Source organism: Triticum dicoccoides, chromosome 5A, assembly GCF_002162155.2.
Source record: "Triticum dicoccoides isolate Atlit2015 ecotype Zavitan chromosome 5A, WEW_v2.0, whole genome shotgun sequence".
Classification (NCBI taxonomy): domain Eukaryota; kingdom Viridiplantae; phylum Streptophyta; class Magnoliopsida; order Poales; family Poaceae; genus Triticum; species Triticum dicoccoides.
In genome coordinates this window covers 179,079,949-179,086,350 of record NC_041388.1, presented here as the reverse complement: position 1 = coordinate 179,086,350, position 6,402 = coordinate 179,079,949, and positions in this window count along the sequence as shown.

Here is a 6,402-nt window from a genome sequence, read left to right as displayed (position 1 = left end):
GTTTTCAGGGCGGGCGGGGCGGCGCACCGCCGGCCGTGGGCGGCGGGGGGCGACTGTTTGGCCATTGATGGCTGGCGGCTCAGGGGGTGGAGGTTGAAGATGAACTGCAGGCCCTTGATTTTGTATCCAACGGCTGCAAAATCGACTAACCAGAGCTGAAAAAGTCACTCGACTGACGTGTAGCCTCACCTCTAGTGCGTTCAGTTTCGACGGTAAAATTCAGTTTCGGCAGTTAAGTTCAGTTTCGATAGTTAAGTTCAGAGATGAGCGGCTGATGTATACATCTAGCACTTTGTGGTTATGTATTTTATGTCATCTATTGGAGATTCTATTAGAATTCCACTTAGGTTAACATTGTCTCTCTTGTCCTGCTTCAGCCTCAGCGTCGTACAACTCACCGGAGCTGCTCCAACGACAAAACCCTCCATCACAGCGGAGCAGTACCTCGGGCTCCATCTCCAGACGCCTAAGATCTTCTTCCCCTCCTCCGACAGCCAAGTCAGTCGAGCATCCTCACCGGCCAACCCAATCACGCTGAGATCGACATGGCTTCGCCAAAGAGGTTGTACACTTCTTGTGGTTTGACTTAATCTCACCATACTTCTTTGCATCATGTGATCTTCCAATTCTTGTGAACCAAACACCCAGATTGGCAGAAATCATGTGTTTTTAAATTCTCTATTTTGCACGTGCATTCCTATCCTATTCATGTCTATTTCCTATCCCTGCATTGTTAGAATCCTCAAATTGAAACAAGCCCTTACACAATTACTTCTGTTATAGATATGTGTCAAAGAAAACCTTGCGTGGTTTGTCCTACTCCTGCGGTGCTGTGTTCCACCCCAGCTTAGCTGCTCCAATGACGGAAGGGTTCACCACAGTAGGGATCCGCTCTCCAGACTGTCTTTTGCCGCCTCAGATCTTCTTCCTCGCTGCCGGCAGCCACGACAACTGCATTACCATCATCAACTGAGCAGATGACCTTGACGACTACATGGCTCTGCAAGAGAGGTCGCACTCTTCCGTGTCTGCTTACGTTGCATTTTTTAATATGATGACATGCTACTTTATCGTCGTGTTCACCTATTAGACTCCGACTTAGGTCCAAACTTATGTTGAAACTTGAGTTTTTAAATGGTTGTGGGGTACATATTGGGGCAGCAATCGGTACTATCTGTCTACTATCTGGTTAATCTCGGGTGTCTACTATGAGTTTCATGTTGGGTGTAAACAAACATTAAAGGAGCCATTATCTATATTTTTTAACTAAAGCTATTATCTGCCTTCTATCATTTGCTTTGGGTCTATCCACAGTTTGCTACCATCACTCTGGATTTGTGCATGCACTCCTTACATAATCTCACTATGTTTTATTCCTATGCATGTCAGTTATTGTACACAATGGAACTAGACATGTAGAGTAAAAGATGTCGGCGTTCTGGGAATGGGGGTCCCCAGACTTGCCTGCCTGCGACCTGCGGCGTGGCTCAAAGGGGGGCCCAGCACGGCCCATCTTCACCAACACAGAGCCAAGACCCTCGCGAGGGGCCAAGCCTCGCGGGGCGGACGACGCGGAGCTTCCTCAGGCACGGCCTCATCAGGCTGGCTCGCGAGGAGGCGGAGAGATCAAGGCGGGGTACCTCATGAGGTGCCCGTGACGCAAGCCATGACGACCAAGGGCGCCAGGCGGGCGCCAGCCCGCGCAGTGTCCTCCTTTCCTCTTTGGTGCAAAGGGAGCAAGCGCAGCCGCGGAGTACCGAGGCATCAGGCAAAGGTTGCCATTTCGGTGCAACAAGACCAAGGCCAGGAGGACTGCAAGACGGAGATCCTCATGGAGCCCAAGATGGCGTCACCACCAGAGCTTTGTGCAGGCGAAGACTACTTTTGTCAGGATAGCTGGTACTAGTTGTCCCCCTTCAAATTAGCCCTCCATTATTGGCTCCCTTCCCGCTCGATATTTGGGAAGAGGACCAGGGCCTCTATAAATAGGACCAGCCACCCATAGGATTGGAGAGAGCAGAGAGGTTTAGGGAGATCGAGATAAACAATCGAGAAGAGCGAGAGAGAGAGAGAGAGAAGGGTGACTGAACTCCTCCCAGCAGTTCATCGCCCCAGCCAAGAACAGACCCTCGCGAGGCTGCTCTTCCTTGTATTGTTCATCATCATCAGCCCAAGAGGCAATCCACCACACCACACACTGGAGTAGGGTATTACACCACAACGGTGGCCCGAACCAGTATAAACCATGTGTCTCTTGTGTCGTTCTTCCCATAGCTTAGATCTTAGCGAGGCGGAGGGGTGCAGGTAGGTAGGAGGCGAAATCTCCGTGCGCACCCCAGTGTTCGAACCTCAAGGGTCCGCCGGAACCTGAAATCCGACATTTGGCACGCCAGGTAGGGGTGCGCCGGAATTCGTCTTCCACCACCCCGTTCTCCTCCGACCATCGCGCCCATGTCTGACGCTCGTCGGGCCCGCACCGAGCGCCGGGCCGCTCTCGCTTCCCGCATCGCCTAGAAGGCTCCTGTCGGCGGGCGTCCTCGCCGTTCCCCGTCACCTGCCGTCAATGCCGCCACCGGCCCGGCGGGAGACGAGCAGCAAGCATCGTCTCAGCATCCGTCCATGCGGCAAGACGGCCGCACCGCAACTCCCTCGCTCACCCCGGCTGGTTCTTCGTCCCGTGCGCTCCGCGCACCCATGGAGGCTCGAGCTGCGCTCATCGCGGCAAACGAGCTCCTGCGCTACCGTCCCGTCGACGACGTCTACGAAGAATGGCTCGACCGCGTCGCCGAGCTCGTCCGCACCGCAGGGGGCTCTCCTGCGTCGTCCGTTCCGCTGCACCGCACCCCGCCCCGCGCGGGCGACGAAGCTCCGGCGGCACCCCGGCCGCCTCCTCCTCAGGAAGGCGCCATGGCTCCAAGGCGCATGGTCCCTGGGCGGAACCCGCTCCGTCAGGTGCAAGCGCGGCAAGAGCAGAGCTGCCAAGAAGTCTCTTGCCCGCAAGAAGCTGCCCGGGCGCTCCCTACTCCAGCACGTCGCGACCATGCTCCTACTCCCGCACATCAAGACCCCGCGCTGCTCCCAGCTGCAGCGCGTGGGGACATGAAAGACCAAGCTCTCCGTCACCCAAGGCCTCCCGTGGCCACAGCAGGCTACCGTGCCTTCACCACCGAGCTACGCAGCGTCGCGTGGCCCGGCAAGTTCAAGCTAGACCTGCCTCCTTGTTACGACGGCACGGCTGACCCTGCGAGTTCCTCCAGCTCTACGAGCTGGGCATCGAAGCTGCCAACAGAAACGAGAAGGTCATGATGAACTGGTTTCCCATGGCGCTCGAGGACGGGGCCCGCACCTGGCTCCTGAACCTGGCTCCAGGCACGATCTCCTCCTGGGACGAGATGCGCACCCGCTTCATCGCCAACTTCCAAGGTACTCACGACCGGCCACCCGCCATGAGCGACATGCGCCGCATCAAGCAACAACCCAGGGAGACCCTGCAGACGTACATCCAGCGCTTCAACAACGCACGCCTCAAGATTCCCAAGGTGACTGAGGAGGACATCATCTCAGCCTTCTCTGACGGCGTGCGCGATGTCAAGATGAAGGAGGAGCTGGCGATGCATGAAGACATGTGCACTTCCTTGGAGCTGTTCAACTTGGCAACCAAGTGCGCCAGGGCTGAGGAAGGGCGTCTCTCCCTCCTCGAGTTGCCGGCCGCAAACCCAGAAGAGAAGAAGCCCAAGGCCAAGGATGTGAAATGCAAGGGGGCTGCCGTGCTCGCGGCAGAACCAGACACCAAGCAGGGCAGAGATCAGCCCGAACCTCCCAAGGGCAGTCGGTACTGTGTGTACCACGACCTCCACACCCAAAACACCAACGAATGTCAAGAGCTCCGAGCCGTGCGAGAAGGAAGGATCGGCTGTCGCCCCGACCGTGGTGACCGGGGCTACGGTCGAGGAGGAGGAAGGAACGCATGACACTGGGAAGACCGTGGCCCGCGCCAAGGGTGGCGCGACCAACCTCGCGAGGATCGCTGGCAAGACCCGCCTCGTGAGGGAGACTGGAGGGATCAGCCTCGCGAGGATCGCCCGCAAGGCAACGCAGGCCTCCCTCCGCTGCCGCCGCAGCCAAGGAGAAACGAGGACCGCCACCAGGACGAGGGGGCTGGGGGCTTCCAGGAGCCGCGCGCGATTGCCTGCATCCTGGGCGGGGCTCAAGCCCCAGCCTCTCAACGCATCTTCAAGCAGTTCGCCGGCGAAGTGAATGCAGTCCTCCCCAGGCTCGAAGCCGCGCGCCCTCTCAGGTGGTCGGCGTGCGCCATCATGTTCAGCTCAGCAGATCAGCTCAAGTGTGCCGCTACAGTCGGAGTCCTCCCGATGCTTTGTTCCCCAATCATCAGCAACGTGTTGGTCACCAGGACCCTCATCGATGGCGGGGCAGGGCTCAACGTCCTGTCCGTGGAAACATTCAACAATCTCCAAGTGCCCTACAGCCAGCTTCAGCCAACCAAGCCTTTCTCCGGAATCACCGACGGCTCCACGGTATCGATTGGGCAGGTCCGCCTCCCTGTCACCTTCGGGGCACGCGGCAACTACCGCACTGAGCTCATCGACTTCGACGTCGCTCACATTCGTCTGCCGTACAACGCCATCCTTGGGTACCCAGTGCTGGCCAAGTTCATGGCCGTAACTCACCACGGCTACAACATCCTCAAGATGCCGGGAAGTGGCGGAGTCATCACGGTGCCCTGTGAAGAGAAGGACGCGGTGTGTTCCCTGGAACGAGCCTTTCAGGCCGCGTCACTGGAAGACCCGGATCGCGGAAGCAGGAGGCTTCCCGAGGCCGCCCCCAAGAAGAAGAAGACATCGTCCGGCCCGGTCCCTCAGGAGGCAGGCCCCTCTAGGCCCATGCCTGCCCAGGGGGAACCTCCTTCCATCGCATAGGAAAGCGCGCCCAGCGCCCTCCTCAGGCAGGGCTCGGGGGCTCTCCCCTAGAGGGCCACTGTCCTAGCTAGAGTCACGAGGGAGGCACTTGGGCACCACATGGAAGCGTGTTTCGAAGCATGTTTCCCTCAAGAAGGAGCAAGGCAAGGAGAGCCAGACCCTCAGGAGTTCGTCAGCAAGGCCATTCAGGAGCTACAGGAGTCAAGAGTCATGAAAGGCGGCCGCCGCCTACCAGCAGTGGCTCCCCATCCAGGCGAGGATGGTGGGCTGCGCGTCTGCATCGACATACCAGGGCTCAACCGAGTCACCTCTCTGGAGCGCCTCTGGCCCTCGCGAGTGAGGCGCTGCGGAGGTCCACCCCACAGCTACGTTCGCATGCCTTATGGCTTGCCGAACGCCGCTGCCACGTACCAGCGCCTCATGAGGGGCATCATGGAGGCACAAGAGGCCAGGCGTTCCGCAGCCCTGGCGGAGATGGAGATGGTTCGCGAGGAGCCGCCAGCGCCTCCGGAGCCTCCCGAGGCCCCTGGGCCTGGGGGCTCATGAGGATCAGCTTCCGCAGCCCACTGAGTCTGCTACACCAACACCCCTTCGTCCTCAACGTCATCAGGTGACATCTTTCAAGTTTCACTTCCAGCTGGGAGCGCCCCCCAGGGTTGCATTATTCCCAGGCCGTGTGGGTCCGTCCCTGCGGCGTGTATCCCTTTTATTTCATGTTGTTAGCTTACCTTGTTGGGGGCGCCCCTCGGGCTGGATGATCCCCAAGTCGCTCGGTCCAGACCCAGCGGCAGGTATCCCATTTGCGTTTATTTCTGGTTATGCGTTCGATCCACCATGCTTGATTATTTGATGCCGGTCCACGGCACCTCTTCTTCTCCATGCCGACCACTTGCACGTTAAAGGGGGGGTACCTGAGCATCGCGACTCAGGGCTCTTACTGGCTCTCCAGCCCTCACCCTCTGGCCTTGTCCACGGCATCGCGACCTGGCATACCAGCGACGGCTGAGACCAGCTCGAGGGCCGGGACCCGAGGACGTAGAGTGCCGGCATCTAACCAAATTTGCAGGGACACATCACAAGATAAGGCCCAGTGCCAGGCGCAACCCGCCTAGAGGTAGGGCCCCGTGAGTCCCGCGCTGGCTCACGGGTGCCCAGATACACCTCGCCAGGCCCTACCGTGCCAGCCACGTGTCAGGGCGGGGCTGTACACGCCCCGGGGGGCTCCTCCCGGAGGGGGGCCCCCTCCCACGTACTAGTGGAAGCACCATGCTCCGCGCTGGCTGACGACACTACCGAGGAGCGGCTATGCCCGTACACATACGGAAGCGCTATGCTCCGCGCTGGTGATGAACAACTGAGGGTGGCCCCCGGGCCGCATCAACCTCAGGGAGCCTAGAGCTCAGTGTCTAGCCTCATCGTAATGCCTCCCCTCGGGAGTGCCGCGCGAGGGGGCTGGGCACGGGGG